Here is a 13,992-nt window from a genome sequence, read left to right on the forward strand (position 1 = left end):
CTCACGGTTTTGAAGTGGTTCTGCAGGTTCTTTAGGCTTTGGCCTAGCTGAGATGAATTGAGTAGTATATGCTGATTGTGCTTGGCTGAAATCCAGGAGATAAGAGAGAGAATTTAGAGACTACAGCCCATTATATACTAAGGAGGCTGGACTAAAGCCCATTGGTTGCACAGCCTGTAGGTCCTGTACCCAGGGAACTCTGGGTACATCATATGACAGTATCACATGACCCAGAAAGGTCCTATACATTTGTACAACTTAATACACTTTGAACAATATGCACAATACATTTACAATGCATTAATATGAGGGGAGCAAGGGGTGAGCCCTGCAGGAGAGCCCTATGGACTGCAGGGACTCTTTCTGAGGGGACTTAGGAAGGGTACAGGACCATGTCCTGTACCGGTACACTACATATGTCTGCCCCTGATGTGAACTGTGCCACTATGTCAGCCCCCCTATATGATTTGTGCTTCTGTCTGCCCCCCATATGATATGTGCCTCTATGTCTGCCCCTCTATATGAACTGTGCCTCTACAGTTTGTCTGCCCCCTATGTGAACTGTGCCTCTATGTCTGTCCCCCCATTTGAACCGTGCCTCTATGTCTGCCCACCTATATGAACTGTGCCTCTATTTCTGTCCCCTCATATGAACTGTGCCTCTATGTCTGCCCCCCCCTATGAACTGTGCCTCTATGTCTGCCCACCTATATGAACTGTGCCTCTATGTCTGCCCCCCCATATGAACTGTGCCTCTATGTCTGCCCACCTATATGAACTGTGCCTCTATGTCTGACCCTCATATGAACGGTGCCTCTATTCCTGCCCCCCTATATAAACTGTACCTCTATGTCCTGCCCACCTATGTGAACTGTGCCTCTATGTCTGCCCCTCTATATGAACTGTGCCTCTATGTCTGCCCCTCTATATGAACTGTGCCTCTATGTATGTCCACCTATATGAACTGTGCCTCTATGTCTGTCCCATCATATGAACTGTGCCTCTATGTATGTCCACCTATATGAACTGTGCCTCTATGTCTGTCCCATCATATGAACTGTGCCTCTATGTCTTCCCACCTACATGAACTGTGCCTCTATGTCTTTCCCCTCATGTGAACTGTGCCTCTATGTCTGTCCACCTATATGAACTGTGCCTCTATGTCTGTCCCCTCATATGTACTGTGCCTCTATGTCTGCCCCTATATGAACTGTGCCTCTATGTCTGCCCCATTTATGAACTGTGCCTCTGTCTGCCCCCTATATGAACTGTGCCTGTATGTCTACCCCCTATATGAACTGTGCCTCTATGTCTGCCCCCTATATGAACTGTGCCTCTGTCACCCCCCTATATGGTCTGTGCCTCTATGTCTTCCCCCCTATATGAACTGTGCCTCTTTGCCTTCCCCTCTATATGAACTGTGCCTCTATGTCTGCCCCCTATATGAACTGTGCCTCTATGTCAGCCCCTCTTTATGAACTGTTCCTCTATGTCTTCCCCTATATGAACTGTTCCTCTATGTCTGCCCCCTATATGAACTGTGCCTCTGTCTGCCCCCTCATATGAACTGTGCCTCTATGTCTGCCCCTCTATATGATCTGTGCCTCTATGTCTTCCCCCTATATGCACTGTTCCTCTTTTTCTTCCTCTATATGAACTTTGCCTCTATATCTGCCCCCTATATAAACTGTGCCTCTATGTCTGCCCTCTATATGAACTGTGCCTCTATGTCTGCCCTCTATATGAACTGTGCCTCTATGTCTGCCCTCTATATGAACTGTGCCTCAATGTCTGCCCCCAATATGAACTATGCCTCTATGTATGTCCCTATATGAACTGTGCCTCTGTCTGCCCCCTATATGAACTGTACCTCAATGTCTGCCCCCAATATGAACTATGCCTCTATGTATGTCCCTATATGAACTGTGCCTCTGTCTGCCCCCTATATGAACTGTGCCTCTATGTCTTTCCCTATATGAACTGTGCCTCTATGTCTGCCCCCTATAGGAATTGTGCATCTACAGGGTGGGGCATTTATATGGATACACCTTAATAAAATGGGAATGGTTGGTGATATTAACTTCCTGTTTGTGGCACATTAGTATATGTGAGGGGGGAAACTTTTCAAGATGGGTGGTGACCATGGTGGCCATATTGAAGTCAGCCATTTTGAATATAACTTTAGTTTTTTCAATAGGAAGAGGGTCATGTGACACATCAAACTTATTGGGAATTTCACAAGAAAAACAATGATGTGCTTGGTTTTAACTTAACTTTATTCTTTCATGAGTTATTTACAAGTTTCTGACCACTTATAAAATGTGTTCAGTGTGCTGCCCATTGTGTTGGATTGTCAATGCAACCCTCTTCTCCCACTCTTCACACACTGATAGCAACACCACAGGAGAAATGCTAGCACAGGATTCCAGTATCCGTAGTTTCAGGTGCTGCAGAATGGGCAAAACAAAAATTGGAACAGGACCCTCAGTTTACGCAGAAGATTTTGTTCAGTGATGAGGCAAAGTTTTATGTGAATGGTGAAGTTAACAAACAAAACCACCACTATTGGTCTGACACTAACCCACATTGGATAGATCCCTCCAAGACTGTTGGAACACAAAAATTTATGGTATGGTGTGGTATATGGGGTACAAAGATAGTGGGGCCATTCTTCATCAATGGAAACCTCAAGGCCACTGGATATGTGAAATTGCCACATGATGATGTGTTTCCCTCTTTATGCACTGAAGCTGGCAAGTTCCCTGAGTTTTTCCAGCAAGATGGTGACCACCACATTATGGGTGTCAGGTCCGAGCATTCCTAGATGAACAGTTTCCTGGAAAGTGGATAGGTAGTCGTTGGACAGTTAAATGGGCCCAAAGGTCTCCCGATCTGACCCCCTTAGACTTTTATCTTTGGGGTCATCTGAAGGCAATTGTCTGTATGCTGTGAAGATACGAGATGTGCAGCACCTGAAACTATGAATACTGGAAGCCTGTGCTAGCATCTCTCCTGCGGTGTTGCTATCAGTGTGTGAAGAGTGGGAGAAGAGGGTTGCATTGACAATCGAACACAATGGGCAGCACATTGAACACACTTTATAAGTTGTAAATAACTCATGAAAGAATAGAGTTACGTTAAAACCAAGCACATCATTGTTTTTCTTGGGACATTCCCAATAAGTTTGATGTGTCACATGACCGTCTTCCTATTGAAAAAACAAAAGTTGGATTGAAAATGTCCGCCTTCAAAATGGCCGCCATAGTCACCACCCATCTTGAAAATTTTCCTTCTCACATATACTAATGTGCCACAAACAGGAAGTTAATATCACCAACCATTCCCATTTTATTAAGGTGTATCCATATAAATGTCCCACCCTGTATGTCTGCCCCTATGTGAACTGTGCCTCTATGTCTGCCCCCTATATGAACTGTGCCTCTCTGTCTGCCCCCCTATATGAACTGTGCCTCTATGTCTGCCCCTATATGAACTGTGTCTCTATGTCTGCCCCCTATATGAACTGTGCCTCTCTGTCTGCCCCCTATATGAACTATGCCTCTATGTCTGCCCCTATATGAACTGTGCCTCTATGTCTGCCCCCTATATGAACTGTGCCTCTGTGTCTGCCCCTATATGAACTGTGCCTCTATGTCTGCCCCCCTATATGAACTGTGCCTCTATGTCTGCCCCTATATGAACTGTGCCTCTATGTCTGCCCCTATATGAACTGTGCCTCTATGTCTGCCCCCTATATGAACTGTGCCTCTGTGTCTGCCCCTATATGAACTGTGCCTCTATGTCTGCCCCCCTATATGAACTGTGCCTCTATGTCTGCCCCTATATGAACTGTGCCTCTATGTCTGCCCCCTATATGAACTATGCCTCTATGTCTGCCCCTATATGAACTGTGCCTCTATGTCTGCCCCCTATATGAACTGTGCCTCTGTGTCTGCCCCTATATGAACTGTGCCTCTATGTCTGCCCCCCTATATGAACTGTGCCTCTATGTCTGCCCCCTATATGAACTGTGCCTCTATGTCTGCCCCTATATGAACTGTGCCTCTATGTCTGCCCCCTATATGAACTGTGCCTCTGTGTCTGCCCCTATATGAACTGTGCCTCTATGTCTGCCCCCCTATATGAACTGTGCCTCTATGTCTGCCCCTATATGAACTGTGCCTCTATGTCTGCCCCCTATATGAACTGTGCCTCTATGTCTGCCCCCTATATGAACTGTGCCTCTATGTCTGCCCGTCTATATGAACTGTGCCTCTATGTCTGCCCCCTATATGAACTGTGCCTCTATGTCCGCCCCTCTATATGAACTGTGCCTCTATGTCTGTCCCCTCATATGAACTGTGCCTCTGTCTGCCCCCTCATATGAACTGTGCCTCTGTCTGCCCCCTATATGAACTGTGCCTTTGTCTGTCCCGCACTGCTCCACTGACCTCATCTTGTCTGGCCTATTTAGAGCAGATGATGCAGGCCAGCTCAGACTGGGACCAAAAATAGGCCCGGGCATATTAGACTAGGCAGCCCTTTTTTTTCTGTGGGGGGCCCATCAGTCAGATACCCACCAAAATAAAATGGGCTGCATAGTTTAAAATCCCCTTGCTTAAAGCGTCTCTCCAGTTTATGCAAAGCTACAACTCCCATCATGTCTGTAGATCTTCAGGCGTTATGGGAGTTGTAGTTTTATAACAGTTGGGGAGCCACAGATTAGGGGTACGTTTCACTCATCATCACTGTAGAAATTACAAATGACTCCAGCTCTGATAGGATAACCGTGAAGAATACACAATGGTATAATGACTCACAGGAGACGTCTTCCCTGTTGTTCCTTTTCTTTTCTTCTTAATTTGGTCCAGACGCTAGGACTTCTTCCAGCCACATCTTCTCTCTGTAGAGTTTGAAGCCCGAACATCACTGTTTCCTCATCCTCTGAATAAAGACTAGTCATGTTCCTTCACACTTTCCTACCCCCCAGCCCCCTTCTACTCCGCACACCCCTTCTGTCATACTCCTTCATACTTTCCACCCCCCCAGCCCCCTTCTCCTCTGCACACCCCTTCAGTCATGCTCCCTCATACTCCCCCCCCCCTCAGCCTCCTTCTCCTCCACACCCCCACCTTAAGTCATGCTCCTTCACAATTGTTGCCTTTTTGGAGGGTCTGTAGGCTGTAGAAAAGAGAGATACTCAAGGTTCCTCTCCTCGGAACGCCGATGCCAGGTCAGGGATGTCCGTGATTTTGGGGGCGTGCCGGTGCACAGACGTCTGCTGATCTCTAAGCTCACTCCACTTGGGGCCGGGGGACTGGCCAGAGGGAATCCCCCCTGCAGGGTAGGAAAGGGGAGGTTAGTGAACTACTATTTAATCGGCAGCCACGGCTCTACCTATTAGAGAGCAGGGCAGGCAGATGGCCCGGCCCACCAGGAAAAGCCTTGAGTGCCCGATGGCCAGTCCGGCCCTGAATTTCAGGCAGTGCTAATTGTGCTGCCTGCATCATAGGAGAATCTCTGGCTGGGCAGGGGGCACAGTGTTCCCTCACACCGGTGACGCTCAGCTGTTCCTTTGTATCGGTGTCTTAAAGACACCTATGCATATGAATGCGGGGACAGCGGTTTAGGGAGGTCCGGATGACTGGCGGCCGCGGTCCAGATCTGGACGGCGCTCCGCCAGTTGGGTACCACTGACCAGAATATTCATTACCATATAAGCCCTATACTAGACAATGGACAGTGTAAAAAAGGAATGGTGCAAAAACATAAAGTGGAAGCCAAATGTGAACACAGAAACATAAACTAAAATAAAATCTAAAATGTACTGCAGCAAGTCATGGCAAATATAATGGAAAAGCTGGATCCACCTATAGGACATGTGAGTGTGCCCAGCATTTGTAACCAAGATAGGGTCCAGCTTTCCTTCTACATTTGTCCTGTAACACAGGTGTCCCCAACCTACTCCTCAAGGCCTGCACACATTTAGTTATTTTTTTTTAAATTTTTACCCCAATGCACCTATTAGCGCCCTCTACAAAGTAATATTCCCCTCACATAATATTAATAATAATTATAATAATGAGCCCTCACAAAATTATGTTGTCCCCTTTGTGTCCCCATAATCTGATTGTCCTCCCCTTTGTCCCCACAAGGTAATAGTACTCTTCTTTTGCCCTATTTTGTGCCCGCTCAAATAATCACCCTTTGTGCCCCCAAAGTAATACGCCCCACTTGTGACCCTCCACAGGGTAATTGTACCCCCTATATGCCCGCTAAACTCATTATACCCCCAGTATTTCCTAAGAGCATTTTAAGGCTATGTTCACACCTCGGAATTCTGAATGTGTTTACAGCCTTGTGAACTTCAATTGGATTCCGCATTCCCAATCACAGTGCATCATACTTTCCGCTGCAATTTGGATGTGGAAGCCCACTGAAGGGAACATTTTTTTTTTTCTCTGCAAAATGTGGAATGGATGCAAATTTTGTGCCGAATTTGCACAAAATTAGTGTGGATTCTGCACGAACCTGCACCTTTTTTAATGCACGGAGAATTCATGCAGAATTTCCACATGAATTCTGCAGAAATTCTGCATATATGCAGAAAGATGCAGAATTCCACGTCCGCATCATTTGGACAGGAATTCTGCATCTTTATGCAGAAATTCCGCAGTGTGGACATAGCCTTTCACAGCTACAATCTGCACTCTTTTGGAAACAACATTAGCACCAATTTTGCAACCAAATCAGTATATTTCCGTGCACCATGGGCAGATGAAGGAAAACAAGCTGATTGTAATTACCATAGTCAAAGGTGGCCGGTATTGGTAGCTCAAACTTATTTTTTCTGCCCAGAATAAGCAGTGAGTGTCTGGCTATTGATGTTAGCTGACACTTACTGTTCTGAAACAAGCGCGCTTCAAAGCCACTTAAAGGCGTACTTCGCCCCTAGACATCTTATCCCTTATCCAAAGGATAGGGGATAAGATGTCAGATCGCCGCGGTCCCGCTGCTGGGGACCCCTGGGATTCCCGCTGCGGCACCCCGCTGTCATTACTGCACAGAGCGAGTTCGCTCTGTGCGTAATGACGGGCGAGACAGGGGACGGAGCAGCGTGACGGCATGGCTCTGCCCCTCGTGACATCACTGCCGGTCCCCTTAATGTAAGTCTATGGCAGGGGGCGTGACGACCGCCACGCCCCCTCCAATAGACTAGTATTGAAGGGGGCGGGCCGTGACATCACGAGGGGTGGAGCCGTGACGTAACAATGCTCCGGCCCCTGTACTGCCCGTCATTACTTGCAGAGCGAACTCGCTCTGTGCAGTAATGACAGTGGGGTGCCGCAGCGGCATTCCCAGGGGGTCCTCAGCAACGGGACCGCGGCGATCTGACATCTTATCCCCTATCCTTTGGATAGAGGATAAGATGTCTAGGGGCGGAGTACCCATTTAAGGTATACAGATAAGTACCAGGTGACGAGGGCGTACTGTGATGGGGTATACACAAGAGCAAAAGGTTAGCTAAATTTTGGTGCACACTCCTGTGTGCAAGGATCGTGTTCATGTTTAGAAAACCCTGTCCAAATCCTGTGCAGGACCAAAGCAAGGTAAGCAAATTAGTTGTTTTGTTTATATGTTTGTTTGCATTTTAGCCAGAGCAGTGTTCACCTGTATACCTATAACATCTATAATAGTTGTGTTTGGATGTTCTAATCAATGTATATATATATATATATATATATATATATATATATATATATATATATTTATATATATATTTTTTTTTTTTATTGAACCTGGGGGGTTTGCCGTCTCCACAGTTTTAAGCAGGCAATATCTGGATCCTACATAGCCAAAAATTGTAGGCTTCATGCTAGCACAAAGAGAGGCATTATCCATAGTGTAGTGGTTGACCTAAAATGGGATCAACTCATAGTGGCAGGATGGTACAAACTTATTGGCCAAAAGGTATGCAAAGAACCTCTATCTTTTCTCTATAGCAGTATTACAGTTTAAAACGCTTAGCGCTAGCAGTGTGCTTCTGTCATTTTTCTGTCTGAATTTGAATTTCAGCCACAGCAGCATTTAGCTGTAACATCTATAACATTTGTGCATTTATACTATTATCTCTGAATTATTATCATAGGCGTGCGCAGCCTATTGCATTAGGGTGTGCACCCTAAAGCACAAACTCACGCAGCACACGCGTGTGTGAGATATATATACACACACACACTCTTGCTTGCATGCACACATACATAAACATACCTACACTCATAAATATCAATACAAACAAAATGAAAAACTTTATTAAAACTTTTTTTTGGATTGGAGGCTTTTTTTTGGATTGGAGGCTCCATTATACATACACTGTACAGCAATCATACCTCCATTATACATACACTGTGACTGTACAGCAATCATACATCCAATCCATTAATAATGGATTGGATGTATGATTGCTGTACAGTCACAGTGTATGTATAATGGAGGTATGATTGCTGTACAGTGTATGTATAATGGATGTATGCTTGCTGTACAGTGTATGTATAATGGAGGTATGATTGCTGTACAGTGTATGTATAATGGAGGTATGCTTGCTGTACAGTGTATGTATAATGGAGGTATAATTGCTGTACAGTGTATGTATAATGGAGGTATGATTGCTGTACAGTGTATGTATAATGGAGGTATGATTGCTGTACAGTGTATGTATAATGGATGTATGCTTGCTGTACAGTGTATGTATAATGGTGGTATGCTTGCTGTACAGTGTATGTATAATGGAGGTATGATTGCTGTACAGTGTATGTATAATGGCGGTATGCTTGCTGTACAGTGTATGTATAATGGAGGTATAATTGCTGTACAGTGTATGTATAATGGAGGTATGATTGCTGTACAGTGTATGTATAATGGAGGTATGATTGCTGTACAGTGTATGTATAATGGATGTATGATTGCTGTACAGTGTATGTATAATGGTGGTATGATTGCTGTACAGTGTATGTATAATGGAGGTATGATTGCTGTACAGTGTATGTATAATGGAGGTATGATTGTTGTACAGTGTATGTATAATGGATGTATGATTGCTGTACAGTGTATGTATAATGGTGGTATGCTTGCTGTACAGTGTATGTATAATGGTGGTATGCTTGCTGTACAGTGTATGTATAATGGAGGTATGATTGCTGTACAGTGTATGTATAATGGAGGTATGATTGCTGTACAGTGTATGTATAATGGATGTATGATTGCTGTACAGTGTATGTATAATGGAGGTATGATTGCTGTACAGTGTATGTATAATGGACAGGGCCGTCTTTAATTATGATTGGACCCGGGGCAAGCAATTTTTTTTGGTCCCCCCGGTCCCCCACCCCCATCCCACACACACTCGGGATCAGTACAGGATCAGTAATGTAATGTATGTACACAGTGACCTCACCAGCAGAATAGTGAGTACAGCTCTGGAGTATAATACAGGATATAACTCAGGATCAGTACAGGATAAGTAATGTAATGTATGTACACAGTGATCTCACCAGCAGAATAGTGAGTACAGCTCTGGAGTATAATACAGGATATAACTCAGGATCAGTACAGGATAAGTAATGTAATGTATGTACACAGTGACCTCACCAGCAGAATAGTGAGTACAGCTCTGGAGTATAATACAGGATATAACTCAGTACAGGATACGTACGGGGGAGGGGATTATCAGATTATGCATGTGAGGGGAGGATAATAGTGATTATTATAATCCTCCCCTCACATATATGTAACATCTCCCCCTCACATATATAATCTGATAATCCCCTCTTCACATTGATTATCCCCTCACATATATATATATATATATATATATATATATATATATAATATCATACTCAGATTATATGTGTAGGGATTATCAATGTGAAGAGGGGATTATCAGATTATACATGTGAAAGGGAGATGTTACATATATGTGAGGGGAGGATTATAATAATCATTATTATCCTACCCTCACATGCATAATTTCCTCCCTTCTCACATTATATAATAAATCTCCCCTCACATTATATAATAAATCCCCCCCACCCCCACACAATATAATAAATCCCCCCTCACATTATATAATAAATCCCCCCCACACTATATAATAAATCCCCCCTCACATTATATAATAAACCCCCCCCCACACTATATAATAAATCCCCCCTCACATTATATAATAAATCCCCCCTCACATTATATAATAAATCCCCCCCACACTATATAATAAATCCCCCCCTCACATTATATAATAAATCCCCCCCACATTATATAATAAATCCCCCCTCACATTATATAATAAATCCCCCCACACTATATAATAAATCCCCCCTCACATTATATAATAAATCCCCCCTCACATTATATAATAAATCCCCCTCACATTATATAATAAATCCCCCCCACACTATATAATAAATCCCCCCCTCACATTATATAATAAATCCCCCCCACACTATATAATAAATCCCCCCCTCACATTATATAATAAATCCCCCCCACACTATATAATAAATCCCCCCTCACATTATATAATAAATCCCCCCCACACTATATAATAAAACCCCCCCACACTATATAATGAATCCCCCCTCACACTATATAATGAATCCCCCCTCACATTATATAATAAATCCCCCCTCACATTATATAATAAATCCCCCCTCACGTAATATAATAAATCCCCCCTCACGTTATATAATAAATCCCCCCTCACATTATATAATAAATCCCCCCTCACACTATATAATAAATCCCCCCTCACACTATATAATAAATCCCCCCTCACATAATATAATAAATCCCCCCCTCACATTATATAATAAATCCCCCCTCACACTATATAATAAATCCCCCCTCACACTATATAATAAATCCCCCCTCACATTATATAATAAATCCCCCCCTCACATTGTATAATAAATCCCCCCCTCACATTATATAATAAATCCCCCCCACACTATATAATAAATCCCCCCTCACATTATATAATAAATCCCCCCCTCACATTATATAATAAATCCCCCCTCACATTATATAATAAATCCCCCCCTCACATTACATAATAAATCCCCCCACACTATATAATAAATCCCCCACACTATATAATAAATCCCCCCTCACACTATATAATAAATCCCCCCTCACATTATATAATAAATCCCCCCACACTATATAATAAATCCCCCCTCACACTATATAATAAATCCCCCCTCACATTATATAATAAATCCCCCCCTCACATTATATAATAAATCCCCCCTCACATTGTATAATAAATCCCCCCCTCACATTATATAATAAATCCCCCCTCACATTGTATAATAAACCCCCCCCTCACATTATATAATAAATCCCCCCCACACTATATAATAAATCACCCCCACACTATATAATAAATCCCCCCTCACATTATATAATAAATCCCCCCCTCACATTATATAATAAATCCCCCCTCACATTACATAATAAATCCCCACCACACTATATAATAAATCCCCCCTCACATTATATAATAAATCCCCCCCCACACTATATAATAAATCCCCCCTCACATTATATAATAAATCCCCCCCACCCCACACTATATAATAAATCCCCCCTCACATTATATAATAAATCCCCCCCACACTATATAATAAATCCCCCCCACATTATATAATAAATCCCCCCACACTATATAATAAATCCCCCCCCACACTATATAATAAATCCCCCCCACACTATATAATAAATCCCCCCTCACATTATATAATAAATCCCCCCCACACTATATAATAAATCCCCCCACACTATATAATAAATCCCCCCCCACATTATATAATAAATCCCCCCACACTATATAATAAATCCCCCCACACTATATAATAAATCCCCCTTCACATTATATAATAAATCCCCCCTCACATTATATAATAACTCCCCCCCACCCCCCACCCCACACACACTATATAATAAATACCCCCCCCCCCACACACACACACACACACGCACACTATATAATAAATCCCCCCCCACACTATATAATAAATCCCCCCTCACATTATATAATAAATCCCCCCCACACTATATAATAAATCCCCCCTCACATTATATAATAAATCCCCCCCCCACACTATATAATAAATTCCCCCCACATTATATAATAAATCCCCCCACACTATATAATAAATCCCCCCCACACTATATAATAAATCCCCCTTCACATTATATAATAAATCCCCCCTCACATTATATAATAACTCCCCCCCACCCCCCACCCCACACACACTATATAATAAATACCCCCCCCCCCCCCCCACACACACACACACACGCACACTATATAATAAATACCCCCACACACACACATTATACATACTCACATATCCGGCGGTGGGTCCCCTGCTGCGGCCTGGATCCTGGAAGCGGCCGTGTGGGGACTGAGAGGAGCGGGAGACTCTCTCTGCTCCGCTCCTCTCTATGATGCCGCCCGTGACGTCGCACGTCACGTCACGTGACCATCTCCCAGACAGCCATTGCGGTACTGGCTGCCTGGGGATGAGTGACGACGGCGGCGAACATAAAAAGGTAGCGTGCGGCGCAAACCCGCCAGCCTTTATCAGGGCCCATGGGGCAAAAGGGGCGAGCTGCTTTTGGGCCCCCAGGAATTACAGGGCCCGGAGCAGCTGCCCCTTTTGCTCCACGGCCGCGGTGATTAGGGTGTGCCTGGGCACACCCGGCATACCCTGTGCGCACGCCTATGATTATTATGATCATCCCCATTATTCTCACATTATTCTTTCACTATTCCCCCATTTTTATAATCCTCTTATTTTATAACTTTTTTGCACCTTACATCGTTCATTCATTTATTATTATTATTTACATTTATATTTTTAATATTATGATTTATACTATTATTCCTATATTATTATGATTATCCCCATTATTCTCACATTATTATTTTCGCATGATGACTTTTATGTTTGGTGCAAAAATATCTTACAAATATTGTTTACTGTATGGGAGATTTCTTCCATTTCCAAGATTGCTGCCGGGTGCTGTGCACTCCAGTTCGGAGGTGCGCGGCCATTTATCCAGAGGTGACGTTCCCCCGACTCTGGTGATAATGCAACTCTGCATCTGCGCCCAATAATGGTGCTGGCTTTATTGGACCATCCATTTATAAGAGGTATATAAATAGGGTCCTTGTGCCTTCCCACCTCCCAACTCCTGGAGGAAGCAGTGGTCATACGAATCGGAGGGTGAGGTGGGTGAGCATGAGTTGAGGATTAGAATATGCCATTGTAGATTGCCTGTGCACCATATATGATGCCTTACATGGTCAAATGTAGCTTTACATGTATGGCTGACTTATCTTGCCTGGTCCATATTCAGCAACCCACCTTATGAATTATTAATTTATATAGACTTGACATTTAAGGGCCTGTGCAATACATAGTGCCCTATTGACTGTTTCCGCTTATATACATTTCATTACTGTTCCATCTTGTGTCTCCCCACCTGTATTTAAATTTGTCTTTTGTGTCTATGTTTTTATGGGTATTTTCTTGGGATATGTACTGGTTGATTATGTTTAATAAAATAATTATTTAATTATGAATTGGTTTTTGTGATTTTTTTTTAACCAGCTTTTTGGATATTAACATCTATAAAAGTTTTGTTTGAATTTGTTGGCCAATTTTTGTGTTTTGTTGTTGGTTTTTTGTTCTGGCAGCAGCTCTGCAGCCTCGACTGTTGCTGTGACACTTAATGGGGTACTTACAGTGGTCTCTTTCTGCTTATAAGTGGGATGTCTCCCTTTATAAAGGGCTAGAGCTGTATCACTAAAAGAATGCTTTAATATATATGCCATCTTTAACATCCTTGAATGTCTGTGCCATCCTTGAATATCCTTGTGTTTCCTTTGCACTGTAACAATTATGTAACAGTTATGTGTCAATCAGT

General features: G+C 43.2%; 1 protein-coding gene across 2 annotated transcripts in view; it reads right to left on the reverse strand.

Moving 5' to 3' along the window:
- LOC130275486 (coagulation factor XIII B chain-like) overlaps nt 1–5,276 on the reverse strand; it is an 89,483-nt gene extending 84,207 nt beyond the window's left edge. Inside the window, exon 1 of one of the 2 annotated variants that reach the window (XM_056523530.1) lies at nt 5,133–5,276. The gene's annotated coding sequence lies outside the window, so the exon portion shown is untranslated. Of the gene's footprint in view, nt 1–4,820; nt 4,890–5,132 lie in introns of those variants that run through there. The other variant, XM_056523531.1, reaches the window with a different exon arrangement.
- Between the last annotated feature and the right edge of the window lie 8,716 nt (nt 5,277–13,992).

Source organism: Hyla sarda, chromosome 6 (genome assembly GCF_029499605.1).
Source record: "Hyla sarda isolate aHylSar1 chromosome 6, aHylSar1.hap1, whole genome shotgun sequence".
In the NCBI taxonomy this organism is placed as follows: Eukaryota; Metazoa; Chordata; class Amphibia; order Anura; family Hylidae; genus Hyla; species Hyla sarda.